Raw genomic sequence first — 26,907 nt, forward strand, 5'->3', positions numbered from 1 at the left:
GCATCTGCTTACTAGGCACTAGGCATATGCTTACCAGGGACTGGGCAGTTGCTCACCAGGCACTGAGCATCTGATCACCAGCACTGGGCATCTGCTTACCAGGCACTGAGCATCTGCTTACCAGGCACTGGGCATATGCTTATCAGGCACTAGGAATATGCTTAGCAGGCACTGGGCATCTGCTTACCAGGCACTGGGCATCTGCTTACCGGGCACTGGGCATATGCTCACCAGGCACTGGGCATCTGCTCACCAGGCACTGAGCATCTGCTCCCCAGGCACTGGACATCCTCTTACCAGGAACTGGGCATATGCTTACCAGGAACTGAGCACCTGCTTACCAGGAACTGGGCATTTGCTTACCAGGCACTGGGCATATGCTCAGCAGGCACTGAGCATCTGCTCCCCAGGCACTGGACATCTGCTTACCCGGAACTGGGCATATGCTTTACAGGAACTGAGCACCTGCTTACCAGGAACTGGGCATTTGCTTACCAGGCACTGGGCATATGCTCAGCAGGCACTGGGCATCTGCTAACCAGTCACTGGACATCTGCTTACCAGGAACTGGGCATATGCTTACCAGGAACTGAGCACCTGCTTACCAGGAACTGGGCATTTGCTTACCAGGCACTGGGCATATGCTCAGCAGGTACTGGGCATCTGCTCACCAGGCAATGGAAATCTGCTTACTTGGAACTGGGCATATGCTTACCAGGCACTGAGCACCTGCTTACCAGGCACTGGGCATATGCTTAGCAGGCACTGGTATATGCTTAGCAGGGATCTGGGCATCTGCTTACCAGGCACTGGGCATATTATTACTCAGCACTGGGAATCTGCTTACCAGGCACTGGGCATAGGCTTACCAGGCACTGGGAATCTGCTTACCAGGCACTGGCATATGCTTTCCAGGCACTGGGCATATGCTTACCAGGCACTGGCATATGCTTACCAGGCACTGCCCATCTGCTTACAAGGCCCTGTGCATATGCTTACCAGGCACTGGCCATCTGCTTACCAGGCACTAGGCATCTGCTTAACAGACACTGGGCATCTGCTCACCAGGCACTGGGCATCCGCTTACCACGCACTAGGCATATGCTTACCAGGCACTGGGCATCTACTTACCAGGCACTGGGCATATGCTTACCAGGCACTGGGCATATGCTTACTGGGGAACTGAGCATATGCTTACCAGGGACTGGGCAGTTGCTCACTAGGCACTGAACATCTGCTCACCAGGCACTGGACATCTGCTTACCAGGAAATGGGCATATGCTTACCAGGCACTGGGAATCTGCTTACCAGGCACTGGGCATATGCTTACCAGGCACTAGGAATATGCTTAGCAGGCACAGGGCATCTGCTTACCGGGCACTGGGCATCTGCTTACCGGGCACTGGGCATATGCTCACCAGGCACTGGGCATCTGCTCCCCGGCAATGGGCATCTGCTCACCAGGCACTGGACATCTGCTTACCAGGCACTGGGCATATAATCACCAAGCACTGGGCATCTGCTCACCAGGCACTGGGCATCTGCTCCCCAGGCACTGGGCATATGCTTACCAGGCTCTGTGCATATGCTTAACAGGCACTGGCATATGCTTAGCAGGCACTGGGCATCTGCTCACCAGGCACTAGGCATCTGCTTACCGGGCACTGGGCATATAATCACCAAGCACTGGGCATCTGCTCTCCAGGCACTGGGCATCTGCTCCCCAGGCACTGGGCATATGCTTACCAGGCTCTGTGCATATGCTTAACAGGCACTGGCATATGCTTAGCAGACATCTGGGCATCTGCTTACCAGGCCCTGGGCATCTGCTTACCAGGCACTGGGCATATCCTTACCCGGCACTGGGCATATAATCACAAAGCACTGGGCATCTGCTCTCCAGGCACTGGGCATCTGCTTACCAGGCACTGGGCATCTGCTTACCGGGCACTGGGCATCTGCTCCCCAGACACTGGGCATCTGCTCACCAGGTACAGGGCATCTGCTCACCAGGCACTGGACATCTGCTTACCAGGATCTGGGCATTTGCTTACCAGGCACTGAGCACCTGCTTACCAGGAACTGGGCATATGCTTACCAGGCAGCACTGAGCACCTGCTTACCAGGAACTGGGCATATGCTTACCAGGCACTGGGCATATACTTAGCAGGCACTGGGCATCTGCTCACCAGGCACTGGACATCCGCTTACTGGGCACTGGGCATATAATCACCAAGCACTGGGAATCTGCTCCCCAGGCAATGGGCATATGGTTACCAGGCACTGGGCATATGCTAACCGGGCTCTGTGCATATGCTTAACAGGCACTGGCATATGCTTAGCAGGCATATGGGCAAATGCCTACCAGGCACTGGGCATATTCTTACTCAGCACTGGGAATCTGCTTACCAGGCACTGGGCATAGGCTTACCAGGCACGGGACATCTGCTTACCAGGATCTGGGCATCTGCTTACCAGGCACTGAGCACCTACTTACCAGGAACTGGGCATATGCTTACCAGGCAGCACTGAGCACCTGCTTACCAGGAACTGGGCATATGCTTACAAGGCACTGGCATATGCTTTCCAGGCACTGGGCATATGCTTACCAGGCACTGGCATATGCTTACCAGGCACTGGCCATCTGCTTACAAGGCCCTGTGCATATGCTTACCAGGCACTGGCCATCTGCTTACCAACCACTAGGCATCTGTTTACCAGACACTGGGCATCTGCTCCCCAGGCACTGGGCATCTGCTTACAATGCACTAGGCATATGCTTACCAGGCACTGGGCATCTGCTTACCAGGCACTGGGCATATGCTTACCAGGCACTCGACATATGCTTACCGGGCACTGGGCATCTGCTTACAATGCACTAGGCATATGCTTACCAGGCACTGGGCATCTGCTTACCAGGCACTGGGCATATGCTTACCAGGCACTCGACATATGCTTACCGGGTAACTGAGCATATGCTTACCAGGGACTGGGCAGTTGCTCACCAGGCACTGGCATATGCTTACCAGGCACTGGCCATCTGCTTACAAGGCCCTGTGCATATGCTTACCAGGCACTGGCCATCTGCTTACCAACCACTAGGCATCTGTTTACCAGACACTGGGCATCTGCTCCCCAGGCACTGGGCATCTGCTTACAATGCACTAGGCATATGCTTACCAGGCACTGGGCATCTGCTTACCAGGCACTGGGCATATGCTTACCAGGCACTCGACATATGCTTACCGGGTAACTGAGCATATGCTTACCAGGGACTGGGCAGTTGCTCACCAGGCACTGAGCATCTGCTTACCAGGCACTGGACATCTGCTTACCAGGAACTGGGCATATGCTTACCAGGCACTGGGCATCTGCTTACCAGGCACTGGGCATATGCTTACCAGGCACTAGGAATATGCTTAGCAGGCACTGGGCATCTGCTTACCGGGCACTGGGCATCTGCTTACCGGGCACTGGGCATATGCTCACCAGGCACTGGGCATCTGCTCCCCAGGCACTGGGCATCTGCTAACCAGGCACTGGACCTCTGCTTACCAGGAACTGGGCACATGCTTACCAGGCACTGAACGCCTGCTTACCAGGAACTGGGCATATACTTACCAGGCACTCGGCATATGCTTAGCAGGCACTGGACATCTGCTCACCAGGCACTGGGCATCTGCTTACCTGGCAATGGGCATCTGCTCCCCAGTCACTGGGCATATGCTTACCAGGCACTGGGCATATGCTCACCAGGCTCTGTGCATATGCTTAACAGGCACTGGCATATGCTTAGCAGGCATCTGGGCATCTGCTTACCAGTCCCTGGGCATCTGCTTACCAGGCACTGGGCATATCCTTACCCGGCAAAGGGCATATAATCACCAAGCACTGGGCATCTGCTCTCCAGGCACTGGGCATCTGCTTACAAGGCACTGGGCATCTACTTACCGGGCACTGGGCATATGCTCACCAGGCACCAGGCTTCTGTTCACCTGGCACTGGGCATCTGCTCCCCGGACACTGGCCATCTGGTCACCAGGCACTGGACATCTGCTTACCAGGAACTGGCATATGTTTACCCAGCACCGGGCATCTGCTTACCAGGCCCTGTGCATTTGCTTACCAGTAACTGGGCATCTGCTTACCAGGCACTGGGCATCTGCTTACCAGGCACTGGTAATATGCTTATCAGGCATTGGGCATATGATTACCAGGCACAGGGCATCTGCTTACCAGGCACTGGATATATGCTTATTCGGCACTGGGCATCTGCTTACCAGGCACTGGGCATATGCTTACCAAGCACTGGGCATACGCTTACCAGGCACTGGGCATCTGCTTACCAGGCACTGGGTATATGCTTACCAAGCACTGGCATCTGCTCACCAGGCACTGGGCATATGCTTACTGGGCACTGGGCATCTGCTTACCAGTCACTGGGCATATGCTCACCAGTCACTGGGCATATGCTTACCAGGCACTGGGCATCTGCTTACCAGGCACTGGGCATATGCTTACCGGGCACTGGGCATCTGCTTACCAGGCACTGGGCATATGCTTACCAGGCACTGGAAATCTGCTTACCAGGCACTGGGCATATGCTTACCGGGCACTGGGCACCTGCTTACCAGGCACTGGACATATGCTTACCAGGCACTGGGTATATGCTTACCCAGCACTGCACATTTGCTTACTGGGCACTGTGCATCTGCTTACCAGGCACTGGGCATCTGCTCAGCAGGCACTGGGCATATGCTTACCTGGCACTGGGCATCTGCTTACCAGGCACCGGGCACATGCTTAACCGGCACTGGGCCTCTGCTTACTAGGCACTGGGCATATGCTTAGCAGGCAATGGGCATCTGCTTACCAGGCAATGGGCATATGCTCCCCAGGCACTGGGTATATGCATACAAGGCACTGGCATATGCTTACCAGGCACTGGGCATATGCTTACCAGGCACTGGCATGTGCTCACCAGGCACTGGCCATCTGCTTACCAGGCCCTGTGCATATGCTTACCAGACACTGGGCATGTGCTTACCAGCACTGGGAATATGCTTACCAGGCACTGAGCATCTGCTTACCAGGCACTGGCATATGCTTATCAGCCACTGGCATATGCATACCCAGCACTGGGCATCTGCTCACCAGGCACTGACACATGCTACACAGCCACTGGGCATCTGCTTACCAGGCACTGGGCATATGCTTACCAGGCACTGGGCATCTGCTTAACCGGCACTGGGCATATGCTTACCAGCCACTGGCATATGCTTACCCAGCACTGGGCATCTGCTCACCAGCCACTGGCACATGCTACAGAGTCACTGGGCATCTGCTTACCAGGCACTGGGTATATGCTCACCAGGCACTGGGCATATGCTCCACGGGCACTGGGCATATGCATACCAGGCACTGGGCATATGCTCTCCGGGCACTGGGCATATGCTTACCAGGCACTGGGCATATACTCAGCGGGCACTGGGCATATGCTTACAAGGCACTGTCATCTGCTTACCAGGCACTGGGCAAATGCTTACCATGCACTTGGCATATGCTTACCCAGCACTGCGCATCTGCTTACCGGGCACTGGGCATCTGCTTACCAGGCACTGGGCATCTGCTTACCAGGCACCGGGCACATGCTTACCCTGCAATGGGCACATGCTTACTAGGCACTGGGCATATGCTTAGCAGGCACTGGGCATCTGCGTACCAGACACTAGGCATATGCTCCCCGGGCACTAGGTATATGCTCACAAGGCACTGGCATATGCTTACCAGGCACTGGGCATATGCTTACCAGGCACTGGCCAGGCACTGGCCATCTGCTCACTAGGCCCTCTGCATATGCCTACCAGGCACTGGGCATGTGCTTACCAGGCACTGGGCATATGCTTACCAGGCACTGAGCATCTGCTTACCAGGCACTGGCATCTGCTTACCAGGCACTGGCATTTGCTTATCCAGCACTGGCATATGCTTCTCCAGCACTGGGCATCTGCTCACCAGACACTGGCACATGCTACTCAGCCACTGGGCATCTGCTTACCAGGCACTGGGCATCTGCTCATCAGGCACTGGGCATATGCTTACCAGGCACTGGCATATGTTTACCCAGCACCGTGCATCTGCTCACCAGGCACTGGCACATGCTACACAGGCACTGGGCATCTGCTTACCAGGCACTGGGCATATGCTTACCAGGCACTGGCATATGTTTACCCAGCACTGGGCATCTGCTCACCAGGCACTGGCACATGCTACACAGGCACTGGGCATCTGCTTACCAGGCACTGGGCATATGCTTACCAGGCACTGGCATATGTTTACCCAGCACTGGGCATCTGCTCACCAGGCACTGGCCATGCTACACAGGCACTGGGTATCTGCTTACCAGGAACTGGACATATGCTTACCAGGCACTGGGCATATGCTTACCAGGCACTGGCATATGTTTACCCAGCATTGGGCATCTGCTCACCAGGTACCAGCACATGCTACACAGGCACTGGGCATCTGCTTACCAGGCACTGGGCATCTGCTCACCATGTACTGGGCATATGCTTACCAGGCACTGGCATATGTTTACCCAGCACTGGGCATCTGCTCACCAGGCACTGGCACATGCTACACAGGCACTGGGCATCTGCTTACCAGGCACTGGGCATATGCTTACCAGACATTGGCATATGTTTACTCAGAACTGGGCATCTGCTCACCAGGCACTGGCACATGCTACACAGGCACTGGGCATCTGCTTACCAGGCATTGGGCATATGCTTACCAGGCACTGACATATGCTTACCAGCCACTGGCATATGCTTACCCAGCACTGGGCATCTGCTCACCAGGCACTGGCACATGCTACACAGGCACTGGGCATCTGCTTACCAGGCACTGGGCATCTGCTCACCAGGTACTGGGCATATGCTTACCAGGCACTGGCATATGTTTACCCAGCACTGGGCATCTGCTCACCAGGCACTGGCACATGCTACACAGGCACTGGGCATCTGCTTACCAGGCACTGGGCATATGCTTACCAGGCACTGGCATATGTTTACCCAGCATTGGGCATCTGCTCACCAGGCACTGGCACATGCTACACAGGCACTGGGCATCTGCTTACCAGGCACTGGGCATATGCTTACCAGGCACTGGCATATGTTTACCCAGCACTGGGCATCTGCTCACCAGGCACTGGCACATGCTACACAGGCACTGGGTATCTGCTTACGAGGAACTGGGCATATGCTTACCAGGCACTGGGCATATGCTTATCAGGCACTGGCGTATGTTTACCCAGCACTGGGCATCTGCTCACCAGGCACCGGCACATGCTACACAGGCACTGGGCATCTGCTTACCAGGCACTGGGCATCTGCTCACCATGTACTGGGCTTATGTTTACCAGGCACTGGCATATGTTTACCCAGCACTGGGCATCTGCTCACTAGGCACTGGCACATGCTACACAGACACTGAGCATCTGCTTACCAGGCACTGGGCATATGCTTACCAGACACTGGCATATGTTTACCCAGAACTGGGCATCTGCTCACCAGGCACTGGCACATGCTACACAGGCACTGGGCATCTGCTTACCAGGCACTGGGCATATGCTTACCAGGCACTGACATATGCTTACCAGCCACTGGCATATGCTTACCCAGCACTGGGCATCTGCTCACCAGGCACTGGCACATGCTACATAGGCACTGGGCATCTGCTTACCAGGCACTGGGCATCTGCTCACCAGGTACTGGGCATATGCTTACCAGGCACTGGCATATGTTTACCCAGCACTGGGCATCTGCTCACCAGGCACTGGCACATGCTACACAGGCACTGGGCATCTGCTTACCAGGCACTGGGCATATGCGTACCAGGCACTGGCATATGTTTACCCAGCATTGGGCATCTGCTCACCAGGCACTGGCACATGCTACACAGGCACTGGGCATCTGCTTACCAGGCACTGGGCATATGCTTACCAGGCACTGGCATATGTTTACCCAGCACTGGGCATCTGCTCACCAGGCACTGGCACATGCTACACAGGCACTGGGCATCTGCTTACCAGGCACTGGGCATATGCTTACCAGGCACTGACATATGCTTACCAGCCACTGGCATATGCTTACCCAGCACTGGGCATCTGCTCACCAGGCACTGGCACATGCTACACAGGCACTGGGCATCTGCTTACCAGGCACTGGGCATCTGCTCACCAGGTACTGGGCATATGCTTACCAGGCACTGGCATATGTTTACCCAGCATTGGGCATCTGCTCACCAGGCACTGGCACATGCTACACAGGCACTGGGCATCTGCTTACCAGGCACTGGGCATATGCTTACCAGGCACTGGCATATGTTTACCCAGCACTGGGCATCTGCTCACCAGGCACTGGCACATGCTACACAGGCACTGGGCATCTGCTTACCAGGCACTGGGCATATGCTTACCAGGCACTGACATATGCTTACCAGCCACTGGCATATGCTTACCCAGCACTGGGCATCTGCTCACCAGGCACTGGCACATGCTACACAGGCACTGGGCATCTGCTTACCAGGCACTGGGCATCTGCTCACCAGGTACTGGGCATATGCTTACCAGGCACTGGCATATGTTTACCCAGCACTGGGCATCTGCTCACCAGGCACTGGCACATGCTACACAGGCACTGGGCATCTGCTTACCAGGCACTGGGCATATGCGTACCAGGCACTGGCATATGTTTACCCAGCATTGGGCATCTGCTCACCAGGCACTGGCACATGCTACACAGGCACTGGGCATCTGCTTACCAGGCACTGGGCATATGCTTACCAGGCACTGGCATATGTTTACCCAGCACTGGGCATCTGCTCACCAGGCACTGGCACATGCTACACAGGCACTGGGTATCTGCTTACGAGGAACTGGGCATATGCTTACCAGGCACTGGGCATATGCTTATCAGGCACTGGCGTATGTTTACCCAGCACTGGGCATCTGCTCACCAGGCACCGGCACATGCTACACAGGCACTGGGCATCTGCTTACCAGGCACTGGGCATCTGCTCACCATGTACTGGGCTTATGTTTACCAGGCACTGGCATATGTTTACCCAGCACTGGGCATCTGCTCACTAGGCACTGGCACATGCTACACAGACACTGAGCATCTGCTTACCAGGCACTGGGCATATGCTTACCAGACACTGGCATATGTTTACCCAGAACTGGGCATCTGCTCACCAGGCACTGGCACATGCTACACAGGCACTGGGCATCTGCTTACCAGGCACTGGGCATATGCTTACCAGGCACTGACATATGCTTACCAGCCACTGGCATATGCTTACCCAGCACTGGGCATCTGCTCACCAGGCACTGGCACATGCTACATAGGCACTGGGCATCTGCTTACCAGGCACTGGGCATCTGCTCACCAGGTACTGGGCATATGCTTACCAGGCACTGGCATATGTTTACCCAGCACTGGGCATCTGCTCACCAGGCACTGGCACATGCTACGCAGACACTGGGTATCTGCTTACCAGGCACTGGGCATATGCTTACCAGGCACTGGGCATATGTTCACCAGGCACTGGGCATATGCTCCCCGGGCACTGGGCATATGCATACCAGGCACTGGGCATATGCTCCCCGGGCACTGGGCATATGCTTACCAGGCACTGGGCACATGCTCACCGGGCACTGGGCATATGCTTACAAGGCACTGGCATCTGCTTACCAGGCACTGGGCATCTGCTTACCAGGCACTGGCCATGTGCTTACCAGGCACTGGCATATGCTTACCAGGCACTGGGCATCTGCTTACCAGACACTGGGCATCTGCTTAGCAGGCTGTGGGCATATGCTTACCAGACACTGGGCATCTTCTCACCAGGCACCGGACATATGCTTACCTGGCACTGGGCATATGCTTACCGGGCACTGGGCATATGCTTACCAGGCACTGGGCATCTGCTTACCAGGCACTGTTTATATGCTTACCCGGCACTGGGCATCTACTTACCGGGCAGTGGGCATATGCTTATGGGCACTGGGCATATGCTTACCGGGCATATGCTTAGCAGGCACTGGGCATCTGCTTAGCAGGCACTGGGCATATGCTTACCAGGCACTGGGCATCTGCTCACCAGGCACCGGACATATGCTTACCAGGCACTGGCACATGCTTACCGGGCACTGGTGATATGCTTTGCAGGCACTGGGCATATGCTTACCAGGTGCTGGGCATCTGCTCACCAGGTATGGGGCATATGCTTACCAGGCACTGGCATATGTTTACCCAGCACTGGGCATCTGCTCACCAGGCACTGGCACATGCTACACAGGCACTGGGCATCCGCTTACCAGGCACTGGGCATATGCTCACCAGGTACTGGGCATATGCTTACCATTCACTAACATATGTTTACCCAGCACTGGGCATCTGCTCACCAGGCACTGGCACATTCTACACAGACACTGGGCATCTGCTTACCAGTCACTGGGCTTATGCTTACCAGGCACTTGGCATATGTTCACCAGGCACTGGGCATATGCTCCCCGGGCACTGGGCATATGCATACCAGGCACTGGGCATATGCTCGCCAGGCACTGGGCATATGCTTACCTGGCACTGGGCATATGCTTACAAGGCACTGGCATCTGCTTACCAGGCACTGGGCATCTGCTTACCAGGCAGTGGGCATGCACGTACCAGGCACTGGGCATATGCTTACCAGGCATTGGGTATCTGTTTCCTGGCACTGGGCATATGCTTACCAGACACTGGGCATCTGCTTACCAGGCACTGGACATCTGCTCAACAGTCACCGGATATATACTAACCCCGTACTGGGCATATGCTTTCTAGGCACTGGGCATCTGCTTACCAGGCACTGTGCATATCCTTACCCGGAACTGGGCATCTGCTTACCGGGCACTGGGCATATGCTTACCAGGCATCTGCTTAGCAGGCACTGGGCATCTGCTTAGCAGGCACTGGGCATATGCTCACCGGCACTGGGCATATGCTTACCAGGCACTGGGCATCTGCTTAGCAAGCACTGGGAATCTGCTTTCCGGGCACTGGGCATATACTCGCGGGCACTGGGTATATTCTTACCAGGCACTGGGCATATGCTTACCAGGCCCTGTGCATATGCTTACCGGGCACTCGGCATCTGCTTACCAGGCACTGGGCATATGCTTACCAGGCACTGGACATCTGCTTACCAGGCATTGGGCATATTCTTACCGGGCACTGGGCCCCTGCTTACCAGGCACTGGACATATGCTTACCAGGCACTGGACATATGCTTACCCGGCACTGGGCATCTACTTACCGGGCAGTGGGCATATGCTTATGGGCACTGGGCATATGCTTACCGGGCATATGCTTAGCAGGCACTGGGCATCTGCTTAGCAGGCACTGGGCATATGTTACCAGGCACTGGGCATCTGCTCACCAGGCACCGGACATATGCTTACCAGGCACTGGCACATGCTTACCGGGCACTGGTGATATGCTTTGCAGGCACTGGGCATATGCTTACCAGGTGCTGGGCATCTGCTCACCAGGTATGGGGCATATGCTTACCAGGCACTGGCATATGTTTACCCAGCACTGGGCATCTGCTCACCAGGCACTGGCACATGCTACACAGGCACTGGGCATCCGCTTACCAGCCACTGGGCATCTGCTCACCAGGTACTGGGCATATGCTTACCAGGCACTAACATATGTTTACCCAGCACTGGGCATCTGCTCACCAGGCACTGGTACATTCTACACAGGCACTGGGCATCTGCTTACCAGTCACTGGGCTTATGCTTACCAGGCACTTGGCATATGTTCACCAGGCACTGGGCATATGCTCCCCGGGCACTGGGCATATGCATACCAGGCACTGGGCATATGCTCGCCAGGCACTGGGCATATGCTTACCTGGCACTGGGCATATGCTTACAAGGCACTGGCATCTGCTTACCAGGCACTGGGCATCTGCTTACCAGGCAGTGGGCATGCACGTACCAGGCACTGGGCATATGCTTACCAGGCACTGGGTATCTGTTTCCTGGCACTGGGCATATGCTTACCAGACACTGGGCATCTGCTTAGCAGGCACTGGGCATCTGCTTACCAGGCACTGGACATCTGCTCAACAGTCACCGGATATATGCTAACCCCGTACTGGGCATATGCTTTCTAGGCACTGGGCATCTGCTTACCAGGCACTGTGCATATCCTTACACGGAACTGGGCATCTGCTTACCGGGCACTGGGCATATGCTTACCGGGCATATGCTTAGCAGGCACTGGGCATCTGCTTAGCAGGCACTGGGCATATGCTCACCGGCACTGGGCATATGCTTACCAGGCACTGGGCATCTGCTTACCAAGCACTGGGAATCTGCTTTCCGGGCACTGGGCATATACTCCCGGGCACTGGGTATATTCTTACCAGGCACTGGGCATATGCTTACCAGGCCCTGTGCATATGCTTACCGGGCACTCGGCATCTGCTTACCAGGCACTGGGCATATGCTTACCAGGCACTGGACATCTGCTTACCAGGCCCTGTGCATATGCTTACCGGGCACTGGGCCCCTGCTTACCAGGCACTGGGCATATGCTTACCAGGCACTGGACATCTGCTTACCAGGCATTGGGCATATTCTTACCGGGCACTGGGCCCCTGCTTACCAGGCACTGGACATGGGCTTACCAGGCACTGGGTATATGCTTACCCAGCTCTGCACATCTGCTTAACCGGCACTGGGCCTCTGCTTACTAGGCACTGGGCATATGCTTAGCAGGCACTGGGCATCTGCTCAGCAGGCACTGGGCATATGCTCCCCGGGCACTGGGTATATGCATACAAGGCACTGGCATATGCTTACCAGGCACTGGGCATATGCTTACCAGGCACTGGCATGTGCTCACCAGGCACTGGCCATCTGCTCACTAGGCCCTGTGCATATGCTTACCAGGCACTGGGCATGTGCTTACCAGCACTGGGAATATGCTTACCAGGCACTGAGCATCTGCTTACCACGCACTGGCATATGCTTACCAGCCACTGGCATATGCATACCCAGCAATGGGCATCTGCTCACCAGGCACTGGCACATACTACACAGCCACTGGGCATCTGCTTACCAGGCACTGGGCATATGCTTACCAGGCACTGGGCATCTGCTTAACCGGCACTGGCATATGCTTACCAGCCACTGGCATATGCTTACCCAGCACTGGGCATCTGCTCACCAGGCACTGGCACATGCTACACAGACACTGGGCACCTGCTTACCTGGCACTGGGCATCTGCTCACCAGGCACTGGGCATATGCATACCAGGCACTGGTCATATGCTCCCCGGGCACTGGGCATATGCTTACCAGGCACTGGGCATATATTCACCGGGCACTGGGAATATGCTTACCGGACACTGGGTATATGCTTACCCAGTACTGCGCATCTGCTTACCGGGCACTGTGCATCTGCTTACCAGGCACTGGGCATCTGCTTAGCAGGCACTGGGCATATGCTTAGCAGGCACTGGGCACCTGCTTACCAGGCACCGGGCACATGCTTACCCTGCACTGGGAACATGCTTACTAGGCACTGGGCATATGCTTAGCAGGCACTGGGCATCTGCTTACCAGACACTGGGCATATGCTCCCCGGGCACTGCGTATATGCTTACAAGGCACTGGCATATGCTTACCAGGCACTGGGCATATGCTTACCAGGCACTGGCCAGGCACTGGCCATCTGCTCACTAGGCCCTGTGCATATGCTTACCATGCACGGTGCATGTGCTTACCAGGCACTGGGCATATGCTTACCAGGCACTGAGCATCTGCTTACAGGCACTGGCATCTGCTTACCAGGCACTGGCATATGCTTATCCAGCACTGGCATATGCTGATCCAGCACTGGGCATCTGCTCACCAGACACTGGCACATGCTACACAGCCACTGGGCATCTGCTTACCAGGCACTGGGCATCTGCTCACCAGGCACTGGGCATATGCTTACCAGGCACTTGGCATATGCTTACCAGGCCCTGTGCATATGCTTACCGGGCACTGGGCATCTGCTTACCAGGCACTGGGCATTTGCTTACCAGGCACTGGAAATCTGCTTACCAGGCACTGGGCATATGCTTACCGGGCACTGGGCACCTGCTTACCAGGCACTGGACATATGCTTACCAGGCACTGGGTATATGCTTACCCAGCACTGCACATCTGCTTTCCGGGCACTGTGCATCTGCTTACCAGGCACTGGGCATCTGCTCAGCAGGCAGTGGGCATATGCTTACCTGGCACTGGGCATCTGCTTACCAGGAATCGGGCACATGCTTAACCGGCACTGGGCCTCTGCTTACTAGGCACTGGGCATATGCTTAGCAGGCACTGGGCATCTGCTTACCAGGCACTGGGCATATGCTCCCCAGGCACTGGGTATATGCATACAAGGCACTGGCATATGCTTACCAGGCACTGGGCATATGCTTACCAGGCACTGGCATGTGCTCACCAGGCACTGGCCATCTGCTTACCAGGCCCTGTGCATATGCTTACCAGACACTGGGCATGTGCTTACCAGCACTGGGAATATGCTTACCAGCACTGAGCATCTGCTTACCAGGAACTGGCATATGCTTATCAGCCACTGGCATATGCATACCCAGCACTGGGCATCTGCTCACCAGGCACTGGCACATGCTACACAGCCACTGGGCATCTGCTTACCAGGCACTGGGCATATGCTTACCAGGCACTGGGCATCTGCTTAACCGTCACTGGCATATGCTTACCAGCCACTGGCATATGCTTACCCAGCACTGGGCATCTGCTCAGCAGCCACTGGCACATGCTACAGAGGCACTGGGCATCTGCTTACCAGGAACTGGGTATATGCTCACCAGGCACTGGGCATATGCTCCCCGGGCACTGGGCATATGCATGCCTGGCACTGGGCATATGCTCCCCGGGCACTGGGCATATGCTTACCCGGCACTGGGCATATACTCACCGGGCACTGGGCATATGCTTACAAGGCACTGGCATCTGCTTACCAGGCACTGGGCATATGCTTACCAGGCACTGGGCATATGCTTACCCAGCACTGTGCATCTGCTTACCGGGCAATGGGCATCTGCTTACCAGGCACTTGGCATATGCTTACCAGGCCCTGTGCATATGCTTACCGGGCACTGGGCTTCTGCTTACCAGGCACGGTGCATGTGCTTACCAGGCACTGGGCATATGCTTACCAGGCACTGAGCATCTGCTTACAGGCACTGGCATCTGCTTACCAGGCACTGGCATATGCTTATCCAGCACTGGCATATGCTGATCCAGCACTGGGCATCTGCTCACCAGACACTGGCACATGCTACACAGCCACTGGGCATCTGCTTACCAGGCACTGGGCATCTGCTCACCAGGCACTGGGCATATGCTTACCAGGCACTTGGCATATGCTTACCAGGCCCTGTGCATATGCTTACCGGGCACTGGGCATCTGCTTACCAGGCACTGGGCATTTGCTTACCAGGCACTGGAAATCTGCTTACCAGGCACTGGGCATATGCTTACCAGGCACTGGCCAGGCACTGGCCATCTGCTCACTAGGCCCTCTGCATATGCCTACCAGGCACTGGGCATGTGCTTACCAGGCACTGGGCATATGCTTACCAGGCACTGAGCATCTGCTTACCAGGCACTGGCATCTGCTTACCAGGCACTGGCATTTGCTTATCCAGCACTGGCATATGCTTCTCCAGCACTGGGCATCTGCTCACCAGACACTGGCACATGCTACTCAGCCACTGGGCATCTGCTTACCAGGCACTGGGCATCTGCTCATCAGGCACTGGGCATATGCTTACCAGGCACTGGCATATGTTTACCCAGCACCGTGCATCTGCTCACCAGGCACTGGCACATGCTACACAGGCACTGGGCATCTGCTTACCAGGCACTGGGCATATGCTTACCAGGCACTGGCATATGTTTACCCAGCACTGGGCATCTGCTCACCAGGCACTGGCACATGCTACACAGGCACTGGGCATCTGCTTACCAGGCACTGGGCATATGCTTACCAGGCACTGGCATATGTTTACCCAGCACTGGGCATCTGCTCACCAGGCACTGGCCATGCTACACAGGCACTGGGTATCTGCTTACCAGGAACTGGACATATGCTTACCAGGCACTGGGCATATGCTTACCAGGCACTGGCATATGTTTACCCAGCATTGGGCATCTGCTCACCAGGTACCAGCACATGCTACACAGGCACTGGGCATCTGCTTACCAGGCACTGGGCATCTGCTCACCATGTACTGGGCATATGCTTACCAGGCACTGGCATATGTTTACCCAGCACTGGGCATCTGCTCACCAGGCACTGGCACATGCTACACAGGCACTGGGCATCTGCTTACCAGGCACTGGGCATATGCTTACCAGACATTGGCATATGTTTACTCAGAACTGGGCATCTGCTCACCAGGCACTGGCACATGCTACACAGGCACTGGGCATCTGCTTACCAGGCATTGGGCATATGCTTACCAGGCACTGACATATGCTTACCAGCCACTGGCATATGCTTACCCAGCACTGGGCATCTGCTCACCAGGCACTGGCACATGCTACACAGGCACTGGGCATCTGCTTACCAGGCACTGGGCATCTGCTCACCAGGTACTGGGCATATGCTTACCAGGCACTGGCATATGTTTACCCAGCACTGGGCATCTGCTCACCAGGCACTGGCACATGCTACACAGGCACTGGGCATCTGCTTACCAGGCACTGGGCATATGCTTACCAGGCACTGGCATATGTTTACCCAGCATTGGGCATCTGCTCACCAGGCACTGGCACATGCTACACAGGCACTGGGCATCTGCTTACCAGGCACTGGGCATATGCTTACCAGGCACTGGCATATGTTTACCCAGCACTGGGCATCTGCTCACCAGGCACTGGCACATGCTACACAGGCACTGGGTATCTGCTTACGAGGAACTGGGCATATGCTTACCAGGCACTGGGCATATGCTTATCAGGCACTGGCGTATGTTTACCCAGCACTGGGCATCTGCTCACCAGGCACCGGCACATGCTACACAGGCACTGGGCATCTGCTTACCAGGCACTGGGCATCTGCTCACCATGTACTGGGCTTATGTTTACCAGGCACTGGCATATGTTTACCCAGCACTGGGCATCTGCTCACTAGGCACTGGCACATGCTACACAGACACTGAGCATCTGCTTACCAGGCACTGGGCATATGCTTACCAGACACTGGCATATGTTTACCCAGAACTGGGCATCTGCTCACCAGGCACTGGCACATGCTACACAGGCACTGGGCATCTGCTTACCAGGCACTGGGCATATGCTTACCAGGCACTGACATATGCTTACCAGCCACTGGCATATGCTTACCCAGCACTGGGCATCTGCTCACCAGGCACTGGCACATGCTACATAGGCACTGGGCATCTGCTTACCAGGCACTGGGCATCTGCTCACCAGGTACTGGGCATATGCTTACCAGGCACTGGCATATGTTTACCCAGCACTGGGCATCTGCTCACCAGGCACTGGCACATGCTACGCAGACACTGGGTATCTGCTTACCAGGCACTGGGCATATGCTTACCAGGCACTGGGCATATGTTCACCAGGCACTGGGCATATGCTCCCCGGGCACTGGGCATATGCATACCAGGCACTGGGCATATGCTCCCCGGGCACTGGGCATATGCTTACCAGGCACTGGGCACATGCTCACCGGGCACTGGGCATATGCTTACAAGGCACTGGCATCTGCTTACCAGGCACTGGGCATCTGCTTACCAGGCACTGGCCATGTGCTTACCAGGCACTGGCATATGCTTACCAGGCACTGGGCATCTGCTTACCAGACACTGGGCATCTGCTTAGCAGGCTCTGGGCATATGCTTACCAGACACTGGGCATCTTCTCACCAGGCACCGGACATATGCTTACCTGGCACTGGGCATATGCTTACCGGGCACTGGGCATATGCTTACCAGGCACTGGGCATCTGCTTACCAGGCACTGTTTATATGCTTACCCGGCACTGGGCATCTACTTACCGGGCAGTGGGCATATGCTTATGGGCACTGGGCATATGCTTACCGGGCATATGCTTAGCAGGCACTGGGCATCTGCTTAGCAGGCACTGGGCATATGCTTACCAGGCACTGGGCATCTGCTCACCAGGCACCGGACATATGCTTACCAGGCACTGGCACATGCTTACCGGGCACTGGTGATATGCTTTGCAGGCACTGGGCATATGCTTACCAGGTGCTGGGCATCTGCTCACCAGGTATGGGGCATATGCTTACCAGGCACTGGCATATGTTTACCCAGCACTGGGCATCTGCTCACCAGGCACTGGCACATGCTACACAGGCACTGGGCATCCGCTTACCAGGCACTGGGCATATGCTCACCAGGTACTGGGCATATGCTTACCAGGCACTAACATATGTTTACCCAGCACTGGGCATCTGCTCACCAGGCACTGGCACATTCTACACAGACACTGGGCATCTGCTTACCAGTCACTGGGCTTATGCTTACCAGGCACTTGGCATATGTTCACCAGGCACTGGGCATATGCTCCCCGGGCACTGGGCATATGCATACCAGGCACTGGGCATATGCTCGCCAGGCACTGGGCATATGCTTACCTGGCACTGGGCATATGCTTACAAGGCACTGGCATCTGCTTACCAGGCACTGGGCATCTGCTTACCAGGCAGTGGGCATGCACGTACCAGGCACTGGGCATATGCTTACCAGGCATTGGGTATCTGTTTCCTGGCACTGGGCATATGCTTACCAGACACTGGGCATCTGCTTACCAGGCACTGGACATCTGCTCAACAGTCACCGGATATATACTAACCCCGTACTGGGCATATGCTTTCTAGGCACTGGGCATCTGCTTACCAGGCACTGTGCATATCCTTACCCGGAACTGGGCATCTGCTTACCGGGCACTGGGCATATGCTTACCAGGCATCTGCTTAGCAGGCACTGGGCATCTGCTTAGCAGGCACTGGGCATATGCTCACCGGCACTGGGCATATGCTTACCAGGCACTGGGCATCTGCTTACCAAGCACTGGGAATCTGCTTTCCGGGCACTGGGCATATACTCGCGGGCACTGGGTATATTCTTACCAGGCACTGGGCATATGCTTACCAGGCCCTGTGCATATGCTTACCGGGCACTCGGCATCTGCTTACCAGGCACTGGGCATATGCTTACCAGGCACTGGACATCTGCTTACCAGGCATTGGGCATATTCTTACCGGGCACTGGGCCCCTGCTTACCAGGCACTGGACATATGCTTACCAGGCACTGGACATATGCTTACCCGGCACTGGGCATCTACTTACCGGGCAGTGGGCATATGCTTATGGGCACTGGGCATATGCTTACCGGGCATATGCTTAGCAGGCACTGGGCATCTGCTTAGCAGGCACTGGGCATATGTTACCAGGCACTGGGCATCTGCTCACCAGGCACCGGACATATGCTTACCAGGCACTGGCACATGCTTACCGGGCACTGGTGATATGCTTTGCAGGCACTGGGCATATGCTTACCAGGTGCTGGGCATCTGCTCACCAGGTATGGGGCATATGCTTACCAGGCACTGGCATATGTTTACCCAGCACTGGGCATCTGCTCACCAGGCACTGGCACATGCTACACAGGCACTGGGCATCCGCTTACCAGCCACTGGGCATCTGCTCACCAGGTACTGGGCATATGCTTACCAGGCACTAACATATGTTTACCCAGCACTGGGCATCTGCTCACCAGGCACTGGTACATTCTACACAGGCACTGGGCATCTGCTTACCAGTCACTGGGCTTATGCTTACCAGGCACTTGGCATATGTTCACCAGGCACTGGGCATATGCATACCAGGCACTGGGCATATGCTCGCCAGGCACTGGGCATATGCTTACCTGACACTGGGCATATGCTTACAAGGCACTGGCATCTGCTTACCAGGCACTGGGCATCTGCTTACCAGGCAGTGGGCATGCACGTACCAGGCACTGGGCATATGCTTACCAGGCATTGGGTATCTGTTTCCTGGCACTGGGCATATGCTTACCAGACACTGGGCATCTGCTTACCAGGCACTGGACATCTGCTCAACAGTCACCGGATATATACTAACCCCGTACTGGGCATATGCTTTCTAGGCACTGGGCATCTGCTTACCAGGCACTGTGCATATCCTTACCCGGAACTGGGCATCTGCTTACCGGGCACTGGGCATATGCTTACCAGGCATCTGCTTAGCAGGCACTGGGCATCTGCTTAGCAGGCACTGGGCATATGCTCACCGGCACTGGGCATATGCTTACCAGGCACTGGGCATCTGCTTACCAAGCACTGGGAATCTGCTTTCCGGGCACTGGGCATATACTCGCGGGCACTGGGTATATTCTTACCAGGCACTGGGCATATGCTTACCAGGCCCTGTGCATATGCTTACCGGGCACTCGGCATCTGCTTACCAGGCACTGGGCATATGCTTACCAGGCACTGGACATCTGCTTACCAGGCATTGGGCATATTCTTACCGGGCACTGGGCCCCTGCTTACCAGGCACTGGACATATGCTTACCAGGCACTGGACATATGCTTACCCGGCACTGGGCATCTACTTACCGGGCAGTGGGCATATGCTTATGGGCACTGGGCATATGCTTACCGGGCATATGCTTAGCAGGCACTGGGCATCTGCTTAGCAGGCACTGGGCATATGTTACCAGGCACTGGGCATCTGCTCACCAGGCACCGGACATATGCTTACCAGGCACTGGCACATGCTTACCGGGCACTGGTGATATGCTTTGCAGGCACTGGGCATATGCTTACCAGGTGCTGGGCATCTGCTCACCAGGTATGGGGCATATGCTTACCAGGCACTGGCATATGTTTACCCAGCACTGGGCATCTGCTCACCAGGCACTGGCACATGCTACACAGGCACTGGGCATCCGCTTACCAGCCACTGGGCATCTGCTCACCAGGTACTGGGCATATGCTTACCAGGCACTAACATATGTTTACCCAGCACTGGGCATCTGCTCACCAGGCACTGGTACATTCTACACAGGCACTGGGCATCTGCTTACCAGTCACTGGGCTTATGCTTACCAGGCACTTGGCATATGTTCACCAGGCACTGGGCATATGCTCCCCGGGCACTGGGCATATGCATACCAGGCACTGGGCATATGCTCGCCAGGCACTGGGCATATGCTTACCTGGCACTGGGCATATGCTTACAAGGCACTGGCATCTGCTTACCAGGCACTGGGCATCTGCTTACCAGGCAGTGGGCATGCACGTACCAGGCACTGGGCATATGCTTACCAGGCACTGGGTATCTGTTTCCTGGCACTGGGCGTATGCTTACCAGACACTGGGCATCTGCTTAGCAGGCACTGGGCATCTGCTTACCAGGCACTGGACATCTGCTCAACAGTCACCGGATATATGCTAACCCCGTACTGGGCATATGCTTTCTAGGCACTGGGCATCTGCTTACCAGGCACTGTGCATATCCTTACACGGAACTGGGCATCTGCTTACTGGGCACTGGGCATATGCTTACCGGGCATATGCTTAGCAGGCACTGGGCATCTGCTTAGCAGGCACTGGGCATATGCTCACCGGCACTGGGCATATGCTTACCAGGCACTGGGCATCTGCTTACCAAGCACTGGGAATCTGCTTTCCGGGCACTGGGCATATACTCCCGGGCACTGGGTATATTCTTACCAGGCACTGGGCATATGCTTACCAGGCCCTGTGCATATGCTTACCGGGCACTCGGCATCTGCTTACCAGGCACTGGGCATATGCTTACCAGGCACTGGACATCTGCTTACCAGGCCCTGTGCATATGCTTACCGGGCACTGGGCCCCTGCTTACCAGGCACTGGGCATATGCTTACCAGGCACTGGACATCTGCTTACCAGGCATTGGGCATATTCTTACCGGGCACTGGGCCCCTGCTTACCAGGCACTGGACATATGCTTACCAGGCACTGGGTATATGCTTACCCAGCTCTGCACATCTGCTTAACCGGCACTGGGCCTCTGCTTACTAGGCACTGGGCATATGCTTAGCAGGCACTGGGCATCTGCTCAGCAGGCACTGGGCATATGCTCCCCGGGCACTGGGTATATGCATACAAGGCACTGGCATATGCTTACCAGGCACTGGGCATATGCTTACCAGGCACTGGCATGTGCTCACCAGGCACTGGCCATCTGCTCACTAGGCCCTGTGCATATGCTTACCAGGCACTGGGCATGTGCTTACCAGCACTGGGAATATGCTTACCAGGCACTGAGCATCTGCTTACCACGCACTGGCATATGCTTACCAGCCACTGGCATATGCATACCCAGCAATGGGCATCTGCTCACCAGGCACTGGCACATACTACACAGCCACTGGGCATCTGCTTACCAGGCACTGGGCATATGCTTACCAGGCACTGGGCATCTGCTTAACCGGCACTGGCATATGCTTACCAGCCACTGGCATATGCTTACCCAGCACTGGGCATCTGCTCACCAGGCACTGGCACATGCTACACAGACACTGGGCACCTGCTTACCTGGCACTGGGCATCTGCTCACCAGGCACTGGGCATATGCATACCAGGCACTGGTCATATGCTCCCCGGGCACTGGGCATATGCTTACCAGGCACTGGGCATATATTCACCGGGCACTGGGAATATGCTTACCGGACACTGGGTATATGCTTACCCAGTACTGCGCATCTGCTTACCGGGCACTGTGCATCTGCTTACCAGGCACTGGGCATCTGCTTAGCAGGCACTGGGCATATGCTTAGCAGGCACTGGGCACCTGCTTACCAGGCACCGGGCACATGCTTACCCTGCACTGGGAACATGCTTACTAGGCACTGGGCATATGCTTAGCAGGCACTGGGCATCTGCTTACCAGACACTGGGCATATGCTCCCCGGGCACTGCGTACATGCTTACAAGGCACTGGCATATGCTTACCAGGCACTGGGCATATGCTTACCAGGCACTGGACATATGCTTACCAGGCACTGGGTATATGCTTACCCAGCACTGCACATCTGCTTTCCGGGCACTGTGCATCTGCTTACCAGGCACTGGGCATCTGCTCAGCAGGCAGTGGGCATATGCTTACCTGGCACTGGGCATATGCTTACCAGGAATCGGGCACATGCTTAACCGGCACTGGGCCTCTGCTTACTAGGCACTGGGCATATGCTTAGCAGGCACTGGGCATCTGCTTACCAGGCACTGGGCATATGCTCCCCAGGCACTGGGTATATGCATACAAGGCACTGGCATATGCTTACCAGGCACTGGGCATATGCTTACCAGGCACTGGCATGTGCTCACCAGGCACTGGCCATCTGCTTACCAGGCCCTGTGCATATGCTTACCAGACACTGGGCATGTGCTTACCAGCACTGGGAATATGCTTACCAGCACTGAGCATCTGCTTACCAGGAACTGGCATATGCTTATCAGCCACTGGCATATACATACCCAGCACTGGGCATCTGCTCACCAGGCACCGGGCACATGCTTACCCTGCACTGGGAACATGCTTACTAGGCACTGGGCATATGCTTAGCAGGCACTGGGCATCTGCTTACCAGACACTGGGCATATGCTCCCCGGGCACTGCGTACATGCTTACAAGGCACTGGCATATGCTTACCAGGCACTGGGCATATGCTTACCAGGCACTGGCCAGGCACTGGCCATCTGCTCACTAGGCCCTGTGCATATGCTTACCATGCACGGTGCATGTGCTTACCAGGCACTGGGCATATGCTTACCAGGCACTGAGCATCTGCTTACAGGCACTGGCATCTGCTTACCAGGCACTGGCATATGCTTATCCAGCACTGGCATATGCTGATCCAGCACTGGGCATCTGCTCACCAGACACTGGCACATGCTACACAGCCACTGGGCATCTGCTTACCAGGCACTGGGCATCTGCTCACCAGGCACTGGGCATATGCTTACCAGGCACTTGGCATATGCTTACCAGGCCCTGTGCATATGCTTACCGGGCACTGGGCATCTGCTTACCAGGCACTGGGCATTTGCTTACCAGGCACTGGAAATCTGCTTACCAGGCACTGGGCATATGCTTACCGGGCACTGGGCACCTGCTTACCAGGCACTGGACATATGCTTACCAGGCACTGGGTATATGCTTACCCAGCACTGCACATCTGCTTTCCGGGCACTGTGCATCTGCTTACCAGGCACTGGGCATCTGCTCAGCAGGCAGTGGGCATATGCTTACCTGGCACTGGGCATCTGCTTACCAGGAATCGGGCACATGCTTAACCGGCACTGGGCCTCTGCTTACTAGGCACTGGGCATATGCTTAGCAGGCACTGGGCATCTGCTTACCAGGCACTGGGCATATGCTCCCCAGGCACTGGGTATATGCATACAAGGCACTGGCATATGCTTACCAGGCACTGGGCATATGCTTACCAGGCACTGGCATGTGCTCACCAGGCACTGGCCATCTGCTTACCAGGCCCTGTGCATATGCTTACCAGACACTGAGCATGTGCTTACCAGCACTGGGAATATGCTTACCAGCACTGAGCATCTGCTTACCAGGAACTGGCATATGCTTATCAGCCACTGGCATATGCATACCCAGCACTGGGCATCTGCTCACCAGGCACTGGCACATGCTACACAGCCACTGGGCATCTGCTTACCAGGCACTGGGCATATGCTTACCAGGCACTGGGCATCTGCTTAACCGTCACTGGCATATGCTTACCAGCCACTGGCATATGCTTACCCAGCACTGGGCATCTGCTCAGCAGCCACTGGCACATGCTACAGAGGCACTGGGCATCTGCTTACCAGGCACTGGGTATATGCTCACCAGGCACTGGGCATATGCTCCCCGGGCACTGGGCATATGCATACCAGGCACTGGGCATATGCTCCCCGGGCACTGGGCATATGCTTACCCGGCACTGGGCATATACTCACCGGGCACTGGGCATATGCTTACAAGGCACTGGCATCTGCTTACCAGGCACTGGGCATATGCTTACCAGGCACTGGGCATATGCTTACCCAGCACTGTGCATCTGCTTACCGGGCAATGGGCATCTGCTTACCAGGCACTTGGCATATGCTTACCAGGCCCTGTGCATATGCTTACCGGGCACTGGGCATCTGCTTACCAGGCACGGTGCATGTGCTTACCAGGCACTGGGCATATGCTTACCAGGCACTGAGCATCTGCTTATAGGCACTGGCATCTGCTTACCAGGCACTTGCATATGCTTATCCAGCACTGGCATATGCTGATCCAGCACTGGGCATCTGCTCACCAGACACTGGCACATGCTACACAGCCACTGGGCATCTGCTTACCAGGCACTGGGCATCTGCTCACCAGGCACTGGGCATATGCTTACCAGGCACTTGGCATATACTTACCAGGCCCTGTGCATATGCTTACCGGGCACTGGGCATCTGCTTACCAGGCACTGGGCATTTGCTTACCAGGCACTGGAAATCTGCTTACCAGGCACTGGGCATATGCTTACCGGGCACTGGGCACCTGCTTACCAGGCACTGGACATATGCTTACCAGGCACTGGGTATATGCTTACCCAGCACTGCACATCTGCTTTCCGGGCACTGTGCATCTGCTTACCAGGCACTGGGCATCTGCTCAGCAGGCAGTGGGCATATGCTTACCTGGCACTGGGCATATGCTTACCAGGAATCGGGCACATGCTTAACCGGCACTGGGCCTCTGCTTACTAGGCACTGGGCATATGCTTAGCAGGCACTGGGCATCTGCTTACCAGGCACTGGGCATATGCTCCCCAGGCACTGGGTATATGCATACAAGGCACTGGCATATGCTTACCAGGCACTGGGCATATGCTTACCAGGCACTGGCATGTGCTCACCAGGCACTGGCCATCTGCTTACCAGGCCCTGTGCATATGCTTACCAGACACTGGGCATGTGCTTACCAGCACTGGGAATATGCTTACCAGCACTGAGCATCTGCTTACCAGGAACTGGCATATGCTTATCAGCCACTGGCATATACATACCCAGCACTGGGCATCTGCTCACCAGGCACTGGCACATGCTACACAGCCACTGGGCATCTGCTTACCAGGCACTGGGCATATGCTTACCAGGCACTGGGCATCTGCTTAACCGTCACTGGCATATGCTTACCAGCCACTGGCATATGCTTACCCAGCACTGGGCATCTGCTCAGCAGCCACTGGCACATGCTACAGAGGCACTGGGCATCTGCTTACCAGGCACTGGGTATATGCTCACCAGGCACTGGGCATATGCTCCCCGGGCACTGGGCATATGCATACCAGGCACTGGGCATATGCTCCCCGGGCACTGGGCATATGCTTACCCGTCACTGGGCATATACTCACCGGGCACTGGGCATATGCTTACAAGGCACTGGCATCTGCTTACCAGGCACTGGGCATATGCTTACCAGGCACTGGGCATATGCTTACCCAGCACTGTGCATCTGCTTACCGGGCAATGGGCATCTGCTTACCAGGCACTTGGCATATGCTTACCAGGCCCTGTGCATATGCTTACTGGGCACTGGGCATCTGCTTACCAGGCACTGGGCATTTGCTTACCAGGCACTGGAAATCTGCTTACCAGGCACTGGGCATATGCTTACCGGGCACTGGGCACCTGCTTACCAGG

Source organism: Ambystoma mexicanum, chromosome 6p (genome assembly GCF_040938575.1).
Source record: "Ambystoma mexicanum isolate Mex_15411 chromosome 6p, UKY_AmexF1_1, whole genome shotgun sequence".
In the NCBI taxonomy this organism is placed as follows: domain Eukaryota; kingdom Metazoa; phylum Chordata; class Amphibia; order Caudata; family Ambystomatidae; genus Ambystoma; species Ambystoma mexicanum.